The sequence below is a fragment of the Equus caballus genome, chromosome 18 (genome assembly GCF_041296265.1).
Source record: "Equus caballus isolate H_3958 breed thoroughbred chromosome 18, TB-T2T, whole genome shotgun sequence".
Classification (NCBI taxonomy): domain Eukaryota; kingdom Metazoa; phylum Chordata; class Mammalia; order Perissodactyla; family Equidae; genus Equus; species Equus caballus.
In genome coordinates this window covers 49,447,844-49,468,066 of record NC_091701.1, presented here as the reverse complement: position 1 = coordinate 49,468,066, position 20,223 = coordinate 49,447,844, and the positions used below count along the sequence as shown (strand labels likewise).

Sequence of the window (20,223 nt, the reverse complement as noted above, 5' to 3'; positions counted from 1 at the left end):
TCAAACTTCTCTAACATACCACAAAGATTCAAAAGGAACCAAGAAAGGAGAACTAATTTTCTCTTTCATTTGCCTGCAAAATGCTTAAAAATAGTAACTGTTTGTAGCTATGAGAAAATATTGCAACTTGATTACTGTCCTTGTTCACTTCTGCTTTTTTTTTTTAACTTTCTCTTCCTGAGTTTCTTTTCCTAGGAAAAAGTCTAAAATGAGATCCTTTGATTTCACTTCCCTTATTCGTCTTTCTCTGAGCTTTGAAAATGAATGACACAGTTAAAAAAAACCCCAGAAAGTAATATCTTAATGTTTCATTGTCATAGGTATTTTTGTAAGAAATGGAGGGTTCTTTCTGATACTTCCTCCTGCAAGACCTGATTTTCCTCCCACATAACTCCATGAGGGGCTTTATTTTAGAAAGCAACACCAAAACTAGTTAATCACACCGACTGAAAGGAATTTGTAGAATCTTGATCTACTTTCAATTTGTTGCAATCCTGGCCTAAGTAGAATCAACAACTAAGTTGTTTATCTAGATACATCAGTTAGAGAGCATTTAGCAATAGCTTTCTAAAATGTTTTCTTTTTGAGGTTCTCTTGCACAAGCTTCCTAATGTGGACAGCAGTCTGCACATGTATGTCCCTCGTACATTTTAATATTGTAAACCTGGTTAACTTAGACCAAACTCCTTTTTATTTTTACCTTTTCATTGAAGTAAGAAATTGTATTACTTCTTAACCCAAGCGGCCTTTTAGAGATTTCTGCTGAGCTTTTCTTTAAGAAAAATGAACTTTTGGACCTAATGACACATTCATACGACTGATGAATTATGTTTCTGTGGAAAAAATGGTCAATTTGGGCACCCAGAAAATTTAAAAAGATTTTTTAAGTGGAGCTAAGGGATTCTACAAGAAATAGGCTTACATTAAGCAACAAATGCTCCTTTGAGGGTCTGATTAAAACAATAACGATGATTATGATGCTGCTGCTGGTATAGTTGAGATGAATATATTCATCGTCATGGAAGGTAGGTTTCCTCGCTTACTGGGGTGAAGAAACTCCTCCAGCAGTTACCTTTCCCTCGAATCCTGCTTCCTGCAGGAGGAAGGTGGCCCCTGGTACCCAGACTCTGCTTTGCATAGTGGGACAGTGAGGTGTGGAGAGTGTATGTCTCCGCTGCGGGCTCAGACAGACTCCTAGCAGAGGTGTGCCAGCGCACTCTTTAGTAGGGAGGCCCTCATAGATTGACGTTTTGTATTTTTAGTCCTAAGGATAAAAGGATCTCTGATTTTCTTTCGCCTTCTCTCAAAACTTTGTAATTTTAATTTGCCATAACCACCATAGTTATTAATTTGTTAATTAATACTCCTGGTCCCTCCTAGGTTTATTATTTTGCCAATATGCTTCCTAACAGTATTGGTAGGTTAAGAATTATTGTTAAAGACGTGGTTACTGAATAAAAATTGCTAACTGGAAGAGATTATATATTGTATATTATTATAGCTTATAGTTACAATGCTTCAAAGAAATTTAGACTATAGAAAGAACGTTAGATATAGAAGCAGAAAGTGTGTTCTAAGCTTCAGTACATTTGTTTCAATAGCAGTTATCTTCAGGCAGAAGAAAAGATCTGAGTTTTTAAAGACAGTACCTTAAGATACTAACATTTGCTATAAGGGCTTTAAGAACAAGTCCCATTTTTCCCGTTTGAAATGTATGAGATAATAATGTTTTCCTTGTATTTAAACATTGAGATTTGTTCTAAAAATTGGACACACTTTTCAAGTCTCAAAAATACAACACAAATGTGATACAACACTTAAATTTCATTTTATGCAGCATCAAGCCAAGGATATTTTTAGAGAACCTAATATATGCCAAGGAATACTAAGATAAATAAAGCACAACTCTTATCCTGGAGTTAAGAGTGTAGCGGGACACTTCAGAACTATTTGTCCAGCCCTAAATTGATTTTTAGTTTAGAAATGTGGTTTTTTAAACTTTTTCCCCAACTGCTAAAGATCAACTTACTGAGAGAGAGCACGCACCATAGCACCATTTGAATAATAAAACCTTTAATAAGGGCTGCCAGGGTAAGTGGCAGAGAAGCCACTAAACTGACTTTTTCTGTTTCCCATTGAGTGTTGGGAGTCAAAGTGAGAATAGAGTTCGACTGGGTCCGCCATCCAATGTCTTTCAGGTAAAATACCAACCACTTTACCATCAAATGGAGAGTAAATATCTAAAACGGGTTTATTGCAGTCATCCCAGTATCCAGGAACCCAGTGTGCCCTGTGAGCAGTTCCTTTGCTTCCTTCTGACCCAAAAGGCATTTTTCTCACTCAGTTTAGTGTGTGTGTGCATTTGCCTAAACTAACATCTGGTAACATTGGTAAAGCAGGTGGGCAAACAGATCAGACCCACAGTTGGTAGCCAAACTGTTGTTCCAGAAAGAAACTCAGCCAAGATTCCTCTCTTTGAAGCCCCTCCCTGCTCCAGTTTCCAATTTTAATTATAAGACTCACAGATGGTGTTGAAAAGGCACAGAGAGAATAACCAGATGTAAATTTAATTGTAACTCTAGTGCTAAAGAACATTCAAAGGGAGACCTGGGGAAGTTCAAGGCAAGGTCCTGGGTGACATTGAGATCACCTCTATGGTGAGATCGACCCAGTGCTCATCACAGCCTTCTAATATATTATGATTATTTTTTTATAGTGACAGTTGACCACAGTATGAAAGACAACTTGATTAATTCTGTAAGAGTGAGGAAAATCAAAGACAGGTGGCAGCTTGACATAAGAAATGAAGGAATAAATGACAAAACTCAGTCATCAGTTACCTTATTCAAGATGAACTGGGACACAAAAGCTGTTGTGGACTTGCTGGGCCGATTGCAAGCTGCCCGCTGCGCTGGAGGAAGGAAGAGTTGAGCCACCCTGACCTCGCTGATCCTCTTGTGGTGGAGGAGCCTGGGCTGCCGTCCGTCAAGCTTTGAGTACCAATATGTGTGAGGAGTGCTCAGGTTCCCAGTTTGTGAGTCACCCTCCTTGTGACACTGGGTGATGACTAAATCTCTTCAGTGGCTAAAGAAGCCAAGAAGCTGTGGGTCATGTGTTTCCAAGGAAATCGCAGTATCTTCACAAGATTAAATTCAGCAACCTTTAGAAGGGACTTAAAAATGATCGATAACATTCCTTTAACTGTGGGTACAATCAAAATTGTACCAAATTTTGCTGAATTGACCAAATTCAGCAGCAGAAATAATGTAACATGGACGCATTTTGTAAACTGCCTGGTGCATTGTTTTAATCATTTAATTTTTAAATTATGACTGTTGTTCATGATCACTAGGTATTTTTCTTCCCGTTAACATGCCTCTGCTGATTCAGTACTCCTTCCCTCCTAAGATAGTAGCTGGGAGGATCCATCTCTAATGATTCTTTTCACCTCCCCCCTTTTTTTTTTAACATTGGTGAGCAAGGAGATCAAAACAATTTAATGAAACGAGATTTTAGACTTATTTATGAGTCTTAATTTGTATTTTAAGGTATGACAAAGAGATCTTACTGAAGCGGTTTCTGGAACTTAGATCACTGAGAATAGGAAAGGATGCTCCCTCCCTTCCCAGAGTTGGTCTGTTTCAGAGCTTATCACAATCCTTGCAAGACATTTGGTCCTGTCCCAAACTCCATAAGACATTTGGTCCACACCAAAAGGACCAAATGTCTGCTAATCTGTCACAATTGACCTGGCATGTCCTGGGACTGCAATGGAAAGTATTGAGGCTGCAGGTGACAAGGGTGAAGAGATGGTGCTAATATGCACCCCCTACCCTCACTACAGACAGGCACATACAAACTCCACTGATTGTTTAGTTTCAGTTTCCTTATATACCAATTTTCTGCTGTAAGTCTCAGATTTCCTAGGCTTCTGTGTTCCTTCTTTGAAAAATACAGTTTATTATGGTTTAGCTGGGGTGACTGGATGAATGAACATGTCTGTCTAGGTAGAGTCTAGACACTGCTATCACCCTGGAAATGAAACAGAGATATTTTTTCTCCGAAAGAACAAAAAACTAAGACTGAAATTTACTCAGCTAAAGATTTAGGCTGCCAAATAGACTTCTTCCCCTTTAACATTCCACAAGTCAAGGATTAAATAGAAAACCTCTTAGAGAAATAATACATTGACTTAAACCTACATGAAGAAAGACATAAATGGTTAGTGTTGGACCCTTCCTGTGAGCAAGTTATTGTCACCAAGAGGTGGCAAGAGCTATAGGCACCTGGGCAGTCATGGAGCAGAGAAGGGAAAAGGGCAAAGAAAAGGCTGTAACATTAGTAAGTTTTTCTGATTCAATACTCTTATGTAGTGCAGCCCTGTTTTTAAAACTTCCCGAATAGGCTTTTCAAAAAATCAGATGTTTTGACAGATTTGCATATCGAGAACTAGAATTCTTGCCATGTGTCTGGATCCCTCAATTCCAGTGGACCCAATGTAAGAGTTCAGTTTCAATAGCCCTGGCACCAGTGTTGGAACACTTGCTCTCCTCGTCAAACAGTCCCATTTAGGTGTTCAGTTAATGGAATCGTTTGTCACCAATGCCTTATCTGGACTGTAAGCATATCTGCATTCAAATTCACATCTTAAGTGCTAAATTTTCTTTCATTCCATTCCTTAATAAGGTAACCTATGAGTGCAAAAGTGCGAATTTGTTCAGAACTCTGCCTACGTTAGACTTCTGGTCATCAAAGGTGATGTACAAAATCCAGAACCAAATTGCTATTCTATTTTTTTCCTAGATCCTTTTTAAAACAGAAGATTGCACTGTGGATTTCATTCAGATGTAAATTTCGACGTTGATCATTGGGTGGTAATTAAATAGGGTTAAGCTAGATACTGCCATAGACAAAACACTAAACATGAGACTCTCCTTTTTCTTCTAAATTCATGTGTTCCTCATATTTCCCTCCAATTTCTGCTCAAGGGTGCCTTCTCTATCCTTTTCCAGACACCAAAACACAAGGAGAAGATCCAGATTCAAGGCTGTCTCAAGTGACATACATCGGGCTTCTTGCAACTGCACCATGCTGGGGTGCTCCAAGCCACAGATAATCCTGAAATGGGAGTCGAATGGAGAAAAGCACTTACCCCAGCACTACAGGCTATGGTGGATCCAACTCCTGGAATATGTCTGGTGTCACTCTTGTGGGGTGCCAAGGGCAAGGCTGTTTCTGGAGTGTCCATGTTGACCTCCTCCTTCCTGGCCTAATAAGGCAATCATTTCTCCAAGGTTATTTTCAGTGGAGTGTGTTTCTCTGAATAACTATGAATTGGCATCATGACTTCACATTTTAAAAAGTGGACTTTGTAATTTATGCCTCCTCCCTCTGTCTACAGACAGCTCTCTTGGTTCCACTATAAAACTCCCCCTTACTACGTCAACAATGCCTTTGACATGCAATCAGCTTAATTGCAAATACTGCCCATAAATGCATAGCTAGGCTTGGTCAAAACTAGGAGATTTGTTAGTCGTTTGGCATTTCCTGACTTTCCCCACTGTAATATGAAGCTGGGCTAATCTTTTGTTCTCCTATACTGTAAGATCTTTAGATATACTAATAGTTAGGGACTGAGTCATGGGAACGTTTAGTAGATTCTTTGAAAAAAGACTTTTGTAATTTGCATAACACACGCTCTTTTAGCATACTCAAACAAGAGGTCTTGGTTTGAAAGGTGGGGTGAGGAGTATTGTATTGGGGATCATTGTCCTGGAAAGGCGAATAGAGCAAGAAAGAAGATGGATGATAATGGAGGTAAAGGGCCAGAAACAATGGGAACAGGGAAATTTTCAAGAAATGAGAGTGGAGACTTAATAAGAAAAATGTGTCTCTCACAGAGGGAAGGAAGTGGGTGCTCCTTTTGGTGTGACCATCACATGTAGAACATTGAAAGAAAAAAACCTGACCTGATTTAAGAATAATTCCTAATGGTTTCTTCCAATCCAAGACAACTTTTCCCCAAATCTTAGCTGAGATAAATAAAGAATCATATGAAATTAAGAGCAGATGCTAGATACATCACAGCGTGTATATGCAAGTACCATGCAGTAGGAAAGAACTCAACTGGGATCCATGAAATGGAGAAGAGTTAGAAATAATTATCAGCAGTTAGAGATTAGTGTCTTCAGACTGTTTGGGGGTATTCTGAATTGTTTGTTCAGTGCCAGGCCTGTGTTAGGCTCACGAGATACAAAATGAATGAATTTCCATTGATGAATCACTCACCATAAGCTCGTCAACTGCTGATTAAGGAATCCCTTAGAGCTTCTTCCTCCCCTTGAGTGACCCCTGTTCCTTGCTGGCTCCCAACATGTGACTCTCATTTGTGACTATTTTTTCACTTCTTGAGACTGTTTTAGATTGTGGTGGAAAGGACGATCTCATCTTTTGCTGGTGGCTATGTGAACAGCGACAGCATTTTTTGAAAGCTATCTGGAAACATCTATTAAAATAAAAAATACATATTACTTTTTGACCCAGCAATCCCACTCCTGGGGATCCATCCTATAAAAACAAAAGCCAGTATATATGTATACATGAACAAGATATGGCAATAAGAACCAGGAACAAAGTGACTGCTGCTCCAAGTGGGATGGCTGAGTAAATTGTGGTAGATGTGCACATGGAATATTATTTTGCAGCCATTAAAAAGAACAAATCAGAGCTCTACTATTTGGCTTGGAAGGTTTTCCATGATCTTATTTTTGTAAAGCAGACATGCACATGTATGCATGTGCATAAAGATGTTTCAGTGAACATGGAGAAAGTGTGGAGGGATAGGTAGTGGGTTGTTGGTATGGGTCACTTGTAGATAGGTGGTGCAGGTGAATCAAAGAGAGGATGAGGCAAGAGGAAAAGGAAAAGACATTTTTAAAAGACTGCACTGAGGGGCTGGCCCCATGGCCTAGTGGTCAAGTTTGGCATGTTCTGCTTCAGTGGCTTGGGTTCGGTTCCTGGGTGCAGACCTACACCACCTGTTGGCAGCCATGCTGTGACAGCAGCGCACATATAACACAGAGGAAGGTTGGCACAGACGTTAGCTCAGGGTGAACCTTCCTCAGAAAAAAGAAAAAAAAGACTGCACTGAAAATGGTGTTATCCAGCACAATGCCAGCTAGGAAAAAGTCCTGGCACTCCCCTTTCCCCCGCCAAAAAAACCCCCAAAACAAAAAAAACTTGACTCTAATAGAAGCTTTTAATCCAATTACTAATTTTCAGGAAATACAGGGAAAGCGGAACAAGTTAAACTGTATCCTGGAGTTCTAATCAGCAAACCAAGGTGGGAATTCTAAGGCCAAATGATTTATTCAATAAAAATAGATCACACATACAAAAATGGGGAAGGAATCTACTAATTAAATGAGGCTTAGAAGGTATAGTAGTCAATTGCAATATGCAGATCTTGTTTGAATCCTGATTCAAAGGAACATACTTTATTTATTTTTTTTCTGGCAGTAGTGCTCTTTAGGAACATACTTGAAAACAATAAATCCACTTATGACAATGTTTATGAGACAATTGGAAATTTAAATAATTGATAGTTGACTATATTAAGTAATTATTGTTCATTTCTCAGATGTAATGATGGCATTATGGTTATTAAAAAAGAGTCCTTATCCTTTAGGCTAATTACTGGAATATTAATGGATGAAATAATATCATGTCTGGGAATGGTTTCTAAATACTACAAGAGTGGGAGGAGTGGATAAGGGTGTGGCTGGGCCAGGTTTAGCTGTGGGTTGATGGTGGAGCTGGTGACGAGTATGTGGGAGATCGGGATACTATCTGTCTGCTTTTATGTATATTTGAAATATCTTATTACAAAAAAATTTAAAACATGATATAACCAAACTTTGTTATTTAGTAAAATTTTTTACAAACGTGTGTGTAGTTTTAAAAGAAATTAAATTTTAAATGTAATTTTAAGTAAATTAAAAAGAAAGACTGACATATATGTATACATGGAGAGAGATATTAAAATTTTTGAAATGCTATTGGCCTTCTGCTTTTCTGAATATAGTGTTCTTGTACCGCTTCAATACAATTAAGTAAACTATATATATGTATATATGTTATATACATATATGTAATCAATGTTCTCCTGAATTAAAGCATCATAGAGGAGGAGGACGTGCTGAGATTACCTTCAGGTCTCATAACCTGTGCCTGGGATGAACATCTTGTTAAGAACAGACTGCCCACCTAATGGAAAGTGTCGTTTTGCTGTAGGATTTTTGCACTTCTAAATATGCTTTAAAATTTTCCCTGCTCCTTTGCCATAATGATTAAGATACCTCACTGCTGCTTCACAAAATGCATCAAGTGCTTTCTCTATGGTTATGGAGTCAAGCCTGTATTTTCAAGGCAACATTGCTGAAATGTCAATTCAAGTGTATTGGGTATTAGTCAACAAAACCAACCAGGCCCCAGGTATTTCTTGTGCAAAATACTTTGCCAGGTGTTACGGGAAATACAAATAATATGGAACACAGAATTGGCCATCAACAAGCTTGCAATGTTTGAAACAATTAATGCCTTTAAACCTAAATATCTTTATCATCTAGATGCACTGGGTTCATTTAGTTTGCAAGATTTATTGACACTATTATATTGACCAACATTTTTGAAATAGTATTGGCCTCTTTGCTTTTCTGAATATAATGTTCTTGTCCTGCTTGAATGCAATTAAGTAAAACTTGGCTTTTTGGTGATTGTTTATTTTAAAACATAAGTTATTAGCTCGAAAGCAAACTGCCTATAAACTAATTTGAGTACAAAACATCACATCCCGGAAATGGCAATGTTAATGAAACCTACCCCAAAAAGGTGGACACATCGTCATTACAACACCTTGTTGAAGTTGGTTGGCTGTAGGCACAGAAGATGGCCCACAATAAAGTAGATCTGGCCTACTTACAGGTTAACTGCCCAGCTATCAGTGGCCCTCAGTGCAACACCAAACATTTAAGTAAATGTCCCAGGTGAAATCTGTGCCTTATCTTTGCAACGCACTTGGAGTACTTCCTGACTGGCAGCTTCTCAATGCAGGGGGGCTGGTTTCTCCACAGGCTCCCTAGTGGGGAGCCTTTCCTTTGCTGAATAGGGGGCTGTGGAACTTGGGTTTTGACTCTGTTCCATCTGTATGGAGCCTTGTTTAACATTTAAACAAAATCTCAATAATTCCAAGAAATGTTTTTTACTATTCTTTTCAGTCAGCTTTGTTATTAAATAAAGCAGTCTCATCAGAGAAAAATGGGGAAAAGACAGAAAAATGATTCCTTATTTAGCAAATCAGAACAAGACTAACAGACTTTCATTTAGTTTGCCAAGCACTAGACAACAAGCTCTATCTTATGTAATCCTCACAACCCTATCAGTTGTTAGACTATAAACTAATTTATAGTCGAGAAAATTGCAACTCAGAGGGGTTAAGTAATTCATCAAATTTACTTACCTGGTTACTCAGACCAAGATTTGTCTTACTGCAAAATCCATACCATTATACTTCTAATCACTATTAAAATATAGAGTACATTTAGTCTTTTTTTCTATGATATGTGTTTGTGTGTCTCAATATATATTATATTTATTGTTTTACAAAAACAGAGAAGGGGTTGTGGGAGGAAAAGTTTTCTTTCTCCCCTTCTAGATTCCTTGGCTGGCCTAATAATTAAATTGACATAAAGCAGACTAACAGGAGAGAAACAAACAAAAGTTCAATAACATGTATACGTGGGAGAGACTCAGGGGAATTGAGTATCTCTGAAATGGTAGAAACCATCACCTTAAATACTGTCTTCAGCTAAAGACAAAAGAGGATGTTGGGGGTGGGGAGCCAGATATGAGCAGTTACTAGGAAAGGCACAGTAAACAAGGGTAAGGTTGTTATGCAAATTTAAGTCACTGCTTTCTCCATTCTGTAAGAATTTCTAGAGATTTGGCCCTCCCCATCTTCCTGGTCCAGCTAGTGAGACACCCTTACAAATGGATATTTCCCTTATAAATGTAAATGTCTCTTACAAAAGGGTAATTTTTACTCAGCTTTCAGAGTTTCTCCTGTGTCTGCAATTTCTTTAAAATAATCCTTATGTCAAAGAGGCGTATTTAAGGGTGACAAATTCTGCTCCCCTATAGGATTCAGAACACATTCCCCCAGAATACGCCACTTTGGTATGCACACTGTTTTGAGCTGAAGACAATCAAGGCCTGAAAGACTCAGGAAGAATTGTTTTTACCTTCCCTTAACTGTAAAATAGAGAGCCTGGTTCAGAAAGACGTCCATAACCAGAGACAACTACAAAGGATAAGGGCTAAGTGTGGTAAGCTAGGGCGGGGAGCTTGGCAGGGCCTGGTGATCACATTCTTGTCTGTGTCCCATTGCTTCTGTGTGGCATGGCAAACATTTGTTTACCAAACATTGGCTTTTCCCATCTTCTTGTGAATTGTCTTTCTCCCCTTTGAAGTCCCAGACCCCTACTCCCTTCTCCTTAGTTCATGAATTGTAGTTGTTTGTTTAGTGACTTTTCTAAGCTATTTTTGCAAAAAATGTATTCTTTGTTGATGTCTGAAGTCTCTACTTTTTTAGCTTAGTAGTCAGCTAGTTGTTTGATAGATACTTCCAGAAATGCTGGAGCCAAGAAAAAAAAAGGAAATAGTTTCCAGGTCTTTACAGATTGGTTCTGTGTTGGGCCACTCCTCAATGCTTAGCCAGACCATTTGCAACTTTGAATTAGCCATCACTTCCTGCTTATGCTGAGCCTAAAGATCAACTAGAAGTGAAAACTTACAGTCTATTCTAGTCTTTTCTGAGCATGCATGCTGCCCTGGGCATGCACATGGCTTTCTAGATTACCTATGTGGGGGATCAGAATTGGCCACCTCAGAATGTGTCTCTTTGGCTTGATTATTATTATTATTATTATTTTTAAAGATTTTATTTTTTTTCTTTTTCTTCCCAAAGCCCCCCGGTACATAGTTGTATATTCTTTGTTGTGGGTCCTTCTAGTTGTGGCATGTGGGACGCCGCCCCAGTGTGGCTTGATGAGCAGTGCCATGTCCGCACCCAGAATCCGAACCAACGAAACACTGGGCCGCCTGCAGCAGAGCACAAGAATTCAACCACTCAGCCATTGGGCCAGCCCCTGGCTTGATTATTTTTAAGAACAAAAGACTCTGAAAGAAACTTTGACCTCCCCCACAACTGCATAAGAGAATTTAAAATAGAAGGGCCTGTTCCAGGAAGGAGCTAATACCACAAAATAACTGTAATGTGACAAAGAAAAATGGCAAGCAATAGGATATATTGGAGTATATGAGGAAGCCATTTGGTATAAACCTAATTTGGCCTGACTTTGTTTTTCCAAAAGGGCCTGACTGTGGCCATTGAGCATGCATTGTATATCTGCTTAGACATTTTGAGATAAAGGTGCAACTTCCCTCCCCCTCCCAACGTTGGCATCTTCTTAAAGATTAAGCATCTTTCTTTAGCCTGGGAACTGATTGCAGCGCTCATCTGTGACCGCCCAGCTCGAGGCAACGGACCCGCCAGCCTGCGGGGTTCACTGAGACAGCAGGCCTATCTGCTGTTTCCATCAATCGCTGTGCTGACAGAGCAGCCTCGTGACTATTGTAAAAGGGACATTTCAATCATATGTGAAACTTACTCTTTGAGGGTATATAACCATCCTGTATACCCCCACTTCTTTGGAGTGCTCTGTTCCTTTGTGGAAAGACTCTCCAGGGTTATAATCCTCAGATTTAAGCTCAGAATAAACTCACCCAAATTTTCATTTATAGATTGGTTATGGATTATTTTCGTTGACAAATGTAATGTAATGTAAAATGTATCTCTTAGGTCACATTATCTATAGTTGGCCCATTTGCATTTCCATCTCCATGTAAATTGCCTTCCTCCCCCTTGAAGTCCCAAACCACTACCCCCAACAACTTCCTTTGTTTTTAGCTAAAAATAGTATTTAAAGTGATGACCTCAGCCATTTTGGAGAGTTGCTCAGTTTTCCTGGGTTTCCCCCATGTTATAAAGCTCTATTTGATTTTCTCCTGTTATTTTGTCTCCTATCAATTTATTTCATAGGCCAGCCAGAAGGACCTAGAGGGTAAAGGATTTATCTTCTTCTCCTATAGTTTGGCGACTTGGATGGGATAAAATTCCACTGGCTGGACACTGTTGGCTCCTGTACCACTGCAGCTGAGAGATCCTGGACCCCTGACAAGAGCTGGCAGGAGGTAGGAGTTCTTACCACATCAGTCTCCCAGATCTCTGCTTGCAGGGTCCAAAGGAAGCAAGAGTGGTGAGTTTTTTTTCCTTTTCTAAATTTAGATTAGCAGGAGAAAATATTGGTGAAACCATGTTCTTGGACTCAGAGACCCTAGGATTTGGGTTGAGTACTCCTTGGTATATTGACCTTTTTCCTACCAGTGAGAGTCTTTCTCCTTGTCTGTCTTTTTTTTGGTCATTTGTCATAAAAAGGGCAAGATGCAGGCATCTATAAGCCTGTTGTCCGGAAATATGTGCCTGAGGTGAAAGCTATTGCCAAGGGCATCTTGGAAGCCAAAGAGGCTGTAAATATGGTGGGTGCTGGTCGAACAGTTAAGAGCCATTAGGGTGCTTGCCACCTCAAGAAGTTTCCTGTGAAAGGATAAGTCAGTCACAAGAAAATGTCCTTGCAATGATGAGATACTCTTTAAAACCACATACATTCCCCAATTATGAGGCACCTCCCTCTCAGGCATTAATCTGGCTGTGAGAGATGAAAGGCTTAGCTAAAGCTGTTAATATGCATATAAGATGAGGTGTTTTTCTTTTGTCTTGTTCTATGTCTTGAGAGCTTGGTTTTGTGACCTTTCTGGTGTCTGCCGTCTGGAGGATGCATGCACTGGCATACATCTCATCAGCCAGTTGAGTAGACTGGGGTTCTGAGACACACTCTCTTTGTCCAGCTATGTCAGCTCTCAGGGGAGTTTGTCATAAGGGGAGCCAATTGCTTTCATCAGGGGCCTTTGTCATCTCAACCTTTGTTGCTTAATGTGCAATGATGGCCTTTGCTCTCTTAGACTATTTTTGGGAGTGAACTTTCTTGATCTCTTTTGGGGATGCCTCTTGTGTCCATGGTTAAGCTTATTGGTATGAGTCACTATTAAGATCCTACTCATCCATGTAGCCAGACCAATGATCATTTAAATTGGGGAAACATTTAAATTGGGAGGAAAAAATTGTGAAAGCTCTCATCATAATTGTTTCATTGGTGCATATGAAGAGGCCAAATTAAAAAAAGAAATGCAAAATAAATAAAAAAGACTATCCTTAAGACCTTGAGTCAGGTTACAATTAAATTGAGAAAATGTAAAAGTGCAAATGTTGCTAAGATTATAAAGATTGGAATGTTTGAGCTAATTTTATATAAAGAGGTTATATCATCTTTGCCTGAGTGTGTTTTAAAATGTCTGGCTGGGAATGCTTCCCCTATCCAAAATTATGACACAAAGACCTATTGATAAAGTCCTAATGAAAGCTATGATTAGAGGCATAATTGTTGATGGAATTCAGATGAAATTTTGTAGAAAAACTGGTATAGTTACAGGCTTTATGTGAAGTGATTGTATCTCTTTTTTTCTGATTGTATTATGGATTGTATTGTGGGGATAGACGTTGTGTCTCACTGAGGAAAGGAAACCTTTTGCATGCCTGATTGTAAGACAGCATATAAATCTGCCCTTCAGACAGTCTTAATTAAACATGCTAAAGGGAAGTCAATAAGGTTGCCTGAACCTACACCATATGAGATAAAAACTAGAGGCTAATATCAAGTGCTAATAAAAAAGATAATAAAATCTCTCCCCTCCCCCAAAGTAAATTGGTCTAGGGTTAAATGTACACTTAGAAAAAAGGGCCTTTGTTAAATGCTTTGTGCAGACTTTTCAAGGTGTGATGCATTGTCCTGAAGTTTTAGAACACAAAAATCTTTTGATTTACCTCTTAAGTTAAAAATTTCCCTGATATAAAGAAGCAATTGGAAAAAATGTAGCTGTAAGGGTGCATCAACTTCTTTTTGTGATTCAGACTGTAATCCAGTTCTTTGGGGGAACTAGAAGCAACCGTCTATGTCTTGCAAATGTCTGCAAGGCAGGAGGTATTGCTCCGGAATGCAATTCAAAGTTCACTGTACTTTGCCAAATCCAAAAACCTCCCCTATTCCTCCCAAAATGCTCCTAGATATTGACTGAGACAAAATATTGAGACATTAGAAACTGATAAGGCAAATATGCCCCAGAAACTTGATCTTGGAGAAAACTTGACTGCTTTCTCTGTGTCTTTATGATGAAGATTTTCTGCTCCCATCTTCCCTAGGACCTGAGAGCCATTCTTTGAAATGCAAATGTTTCTCATAAACTAGTGAGTTTTGTATTCTTAAAAAAAATTTAACAGAAGCTGTAAGTTTTGTCTGTGTCAACCTGTGTGTTCATGTGTGTCTATATGTATGTTATGCATGTGTGATATTTCAACTCCAGATGGTATGGCCAAAAATTAAGAGCTCTGCTTAATTGGCTTAAAGTAAGTGCTTACATAAATTATTTCTAAATATAATAGAAACTAACCCAAATGTCTTTCAGCTTAACGTGATATGAAATAATCTTTGGTGAATGAAAACTTATTTAAGTATAGATTTGATTAAAATAGACATGTCCTCAGAGTCATCAGCATTAGATATGATGCAGACATGCAGTCTGGGTTTACTAGTGAAATAATCTCTTGTTATCCCTTTTACAAACTTGTCAGCAAAAATAACTTAGAATGATAGCTAATTTTGTCTAATGTCTCATGAAGTTTTCATGAGTAATCTAAACATAATTGTTGGGAACAAATAATTTTGGTGCAAATGCCATAAAAGTTTAAACCTTTTAACAATAATTATATTTTATGACATGTTTTTAATAGCTTCCAAAATCTCTTTAGTGACTTGAAACTTTGAAGTTTTGCTTGATTAAATTAAATGATGGAAAACTCATTGAATATCTAGATCATTTCCAAATAAGATAAAATACTAAAACACTAATTGTTAAACATATCTAAGTTTACCTACTTTTGTCTTACAGAGAAACTAAAAAGTGTTTGGGTATATTAGTAAACACGTCTTGAATTTTATTAAAAGATTCTACTATAAAAGTAAATGTTTCTAGAAATTACAAAAAGTGTTTATAAACTTGCCAAGCCACAGAATGCTAATGTAAGACAGTTTATAATTGCTTAGTTAATTTTTACTTAAAAATTAAAGTTTCTAAGGGCTAAAAATTCTAATTGTGATTAAAGCTACTAAAAGTTAAGGAAAACATGTTTGTATTCAGGGAAAGTAAGGTGTATGTTTTCAGTAAAGAAGGTATAAAGAATGGAAATACTTTTGTTTGCTTGGTTAAAAAGGATAAGTTTGTCCTAAAGTACCAGGAGGAAAAAAAGGAAAAAGGCATAGGACAAATTCTGAATGTAAAAAAAGAAAGTTATAGAAGATTTGTGAAAGAGGAATTCTGAAAAAAGTTTTGTACATGATCAAATTGGCTAAGATTAAAATGAATTTAATTAAGAAAATGAGTTTTAATATCAAAAGTAAGCTAGCGAAAAATTAGAATTTGGCTTTTTCCCTCTCTTAAAAGGATAATTTTTCTTAAACTTTTAGTCTGCTCTTAATAAAGGGATTGTGAAAGGGTTTTTCTTTGAGTAGTCTACCAGAAGGGTAGGGATTTTATGTTTTATCAAAATAAATTTCCTGTATTGTTTTTATCAGGTCTTTAATCACAGGTGTTAAGTTTTCCTTATAGCTATTTGATCTTCTGCATTCATCTCAAAATCTTCAACTATCACCATGGTTAAATGGATAGCTAAACATTGTTTCCAAGGGACCTATGATATTATGTGGGTAAATGTTATTGATATAAATGTTTTAAAAATTATATAACATTCTTAAAATTCAAATCTATCCTGGTTGTCGGTCATAATTCTAGTTATTATTTTAGTGTTTTATGTCACAGAAATAACCAAGTTTCCTTGTCAATTGTCATTTTCAAATCTTTTGTCATTTACAGACAGTTATTATTTTACTCTGATGCTTTTGCAAATATGTTTCATTTCAGAGAGATTCACAGAAAAGATTCTGACACTTCCTCTAAAATACATGTTTCTGATAAACTTTCAGATCATAAAACTGGACAAGGTAAAAGAAAATTACAGAACTCTAACAGAGAAACTGATGACTTCATGAAACTGCCAATAAAAGATCAAGATCAAAAGTTGATTACACGGGGCTGAATGAACTGATGAGGATGATTTTAATTTGTGTGACTTTTTATTTAAAATATCACTGATTTTGAACAATGTTTTATTTTTTCAGATTAAGGAAAACATTTTCTCTTTTCTCTTAAGCTATGAACTATAGAAATTTGGTAAATCATATGTTTGTAAACAGAATTGGAACATTTATCTTTTTCTCACTACCTGATCCCTCCATAATTTGAAAACTCTTAGTGAGTGAATATTCTTATTTTCATGGCAATATAGTTATTTGCATAAGTTTGATATGAATCTGTTCTCCTTATTACAGGACACAATTGGAAACATTGGTTATATTACCAGAGCTTTGACTGGAATGTCATATTTGAGAGAAACATACATAGACTCAGAGATGGCCAGACAGCTTTTGAGGAAGAAGATTGGACTTTATGAAATAAAGCCTCTTGGAAATATTGGCCTGCCACCTTGTTTACAGGGTTTCCAGCAACCTCAGGTGAGTAAAGAAGGTCACTCCTCTGGCAGGTGCCTGGAAGCTTGAAATATTTGGGGGGAACCTCAAAAGAAGACAGACGTTCACCCAAATCTATAGTTACTGCAGGCAAAGTCTGATGACAAAGTCTTTGACTTAGTTTTCCTGGCCTCAAGAGGCCTATAAAATTCAATCTGATATTCCTTATAAAGTGTTCCTGCAAAGCGGGTTTAAAAGAGCCTATATGATCAATTGCTATTCTTGCTGTACTTAGGTAAATAATTGAGCCATATTTATTGAAACTAGATTTACTTTACAAATCAAGTAGTCTTAATTTGGCTATCTTTGGTAACAATGAGGGTGATTTTAGAGAGAAAAATAACATTTCAGTAAAAAACTATAATACACATTTGTGAATATTAGATTCTAGTTCTATTAATTGTCTTTGAGGTTTTTGTTTTCTACCTATAAACCAAGCTGGATCTTGAATTCTTCTAGTGTCCTGAAATATCTGACCACAAATCTCCAAACTAACATTTTCCATCATTTTTATTTGAAATCATTGAGAACTGAAACTACCCTTGTTCTTAAAGCCCTGCAAACTGAAGCCGAATAACTTAATATAAACTTAAGAGAGATCACCATGATAGCATGCCTGCTGCTGTGTAAGCCACTTAAAAGAATACCTGAATACTCAAGGACATCACTAGAGACATTTCAAGCTGCAAACGATGCTTCAACTCTGACGTCTAAAAGTCTTGACTGGCTGTCCCCTGGGATCAGAAACTGGTTTATAATTCACTGCAACCATTAATGTTGTTTTTCTTTTTGTTTCGTGGAAATGCTTCTCACTAAAACCCTGATTGCTTGCTTCCACAATACAGGCCTGACTTTGGGAGCCCACCTGCATCACTGGCTTCTAAAATGGATTTAATGGGATTGATCTATTACGAGGACTAAGAAAAATGTTCAGTGAGATGGAACAATTTACCAACTCAGCTTCCGAACCATCAAACTTCTTAAAATTTCAAAAGACTGTGAAGCTTCTTAAAGTTTCAAAGGTGGAACTATAGGGGATCAGAATTGGCCACCCCAAAATGTGTCTCTTTGGCTTGATTTTTTCTTTTTTTGGTGAGGAAGATTGTCCTTGAGCTAACATCTGTGCCAACCTTCCTCAATTTTGTATGTGGGATGCTGCTACAGCATGGCTTGACAAGCAGTGTGTAGCTCCGCGCCTGGGATCCAAACCTGCAAACCCCAGGCTGCCAAAGTGGAGCATGTGAACTTAACCACTATGCCACAGGGCCAGCCCCTGCCTTGATTATTTTTGAGAACAAAAGATTCTGAAAGAAACTTTGACCTCCCTACCCCGCAACTGCCTAAAAATATTTAAAATAGAAGGGCCTGTTCCAGGAAGGAGCTAATACCATAAGATAACTGTAATGTAACGTAAAATGTGTCTCTCAGGTCACATTGTCTATAGTTGGCCCACTTGCATTTCCAGCTCCATGTAAATTGCCTTCCTCCCCTTTGAAGTCCCAAACCACTACCCCCAACACCTTCCTTTGTCTTTAGCTAAAAATAGTGTTTAAGGTGGCAACCTCAGCCATTTTGGTAAGTTGCTCAGTTTTCCTGGGTTTCTTTCATGTATACATGTTATAAAGCTTTGTTTGATTTTCTCCTGTTATTCTGTCTCCCATCAATTAATTTCATAGACCCGCTGGAAGGACCTAGAGGGTAGAGAATTTATCTTCCTCCCATACACCTGGTATACTCAGGGGCTTTTCAAATCCTTCATTCCCCAAAGAGTCTCACTCCTCAGCTTTTTCTTCTTAGCTTTTGTCATGTCTAGTGTTCCTTAGCTGTTGATTTTTTCCCAGGTGGCAGCAGCTTTTTCATTTGGCTGTCAATATGTTTGAGGAACATTCTCCACCCTGAGAGAGTTCCAAGTTAAGTGAAACAAAGGCAAGCTCCTTGTGTTAGTTCTTCAAGGAACCTACAGACAGGTCAAAACAAATGTGATTCCTTGGGAACAAAGTTTTCTCTACTCCCTCCAGTACCATGTATTCATATTGGGGATCCTAGCTGCAATCTTGAAGACTGCAACCATGCTGGTGGGGGGAGGGTGGTGTAAGGGAAAGTTAAAATGCCACCGAGTTCTCTTACTATGTTCTAGGGCCTTTCTTCTGGTTAAATGTTCAATTAATTACTGTAAACATTTGCCTATCTCTCAGAGTTCCAAGAAAGTTTATTCTCATAGTTTTTGCCAGATTATTTGGTGTTTCTGGGGAGGGACAAGCCTTTGAGGTCCCTACTCTGCCATCTTCACTGATGTTACCAGTCCACTTGGATGATGATTGAATTCCTTCTGTATATCTCCAACTGGATAGCAGATTGATCTGAATACTACTAATTTAACTTCTACGTTCTAGTATACTTTCTTCTTTGATGATTATGGAGGATAATGGTAGGATCTTTTTCTGGCTCAATGCCTGGCTCTCTGATATGCTGAAAAGATGGACCATCTGAAAAACTTAGTTTCCGGAATCCACTACTGGAGATTCTTCCAGTTTTTAATCTACGTTTCTAGAAGTGAGTTTTTAATCTCCTTTGCTGATTCTCCCTTCTTTGGCCCAAACTTAAATGATGGAGTCCTTTAGGGATCAACTGTAGGATTTTTTTTTCACTCTATACTCTCCTAGGAAATTTTGTATTCTTCCAAGCCCGTAAATACAAAAGATACTACAAAATTGATATCTCCAGTCCAGAGTAACTTACTGAACCCAGACCCAATTGCTACTTGACATTTCTTAATATCTCACAATATCTCAAACATATTAAAAAGCAAGCATTTAGTTCTCACTCTTGCAGTTATTTTTCTCTTTGGTTTTTCCCTATCATACTAAATGACACCTCTATCCATCTAGTCATTTATCCTGGGAACTTTGGAGTCATCCTTGACTTTCCACTCCTCCTGACCCCCAAACTCTATTAATCTTAATAATTAGTAAATAATAATTAATCCTATATATGTTTCTCGGAAGTGGTCAATTCTTCACAACTCCACTATCAGCACCATAAATTTAGCTGCCATATTATATTTTGCCTATACTATTCCAATTGCTTTCTGTTTCTCTGCTTCCATGCTTACCACCCCCTCAACTCATCCTGCAATTAGAGTGAATGTTTTAGAATGCAAATTAGATCACATTACTCTTCTGATGAATCATAGCTCATTAAGGTGTCTCACGAAGTCCTGCAAGATCAGCCTTCTACCCACCTGTTCAGCCACAGACCACTCCCTTTCTCACCACTATCAGGCTGCAGTGGCCTTCTTGTAGTTACTCTAATGTGTAAACTCCCTCCTGCCTTAGGGCATTTGTATGAGCTA

At 37.9% G+C, this 20,223-nt stretch overlaps 1 protein-coding gene across 2 annotated transcripts in view; it reads right to left on the bottom strand.

Annotated features, from left to right (window-relative positions):
• DHRS9 (dehydrogenase/reductase 9) overlaps positions 1 to 20,223 on the bottom strand; it is a 52,469-nt gene that overhangs the window by 20,968 nt on the left and 11,278 nt on the right. Inside the window, exons 2-4 of one of the 2 annotated variants that reach the window (XM_070241175.1) lie at positions 6,289 to 6,505; positions 5,153 to 5,269; positions 2,841 to 3,172 (exon numbers count right to left, since the gene is read on the bottom strand). The gene's annotated coding sequence lies outside the window, so the exon portion shown is untranslated. Of the gene's footprint in view, positions 1 to 2,840; positions 3,173 to 5,152; positions 5,290 to 6,288; positions 6,506 to 20,223 lie in introns of those variants that run through there. The other variant, XM_001497633.7, reaches the window with a different exon arrangement.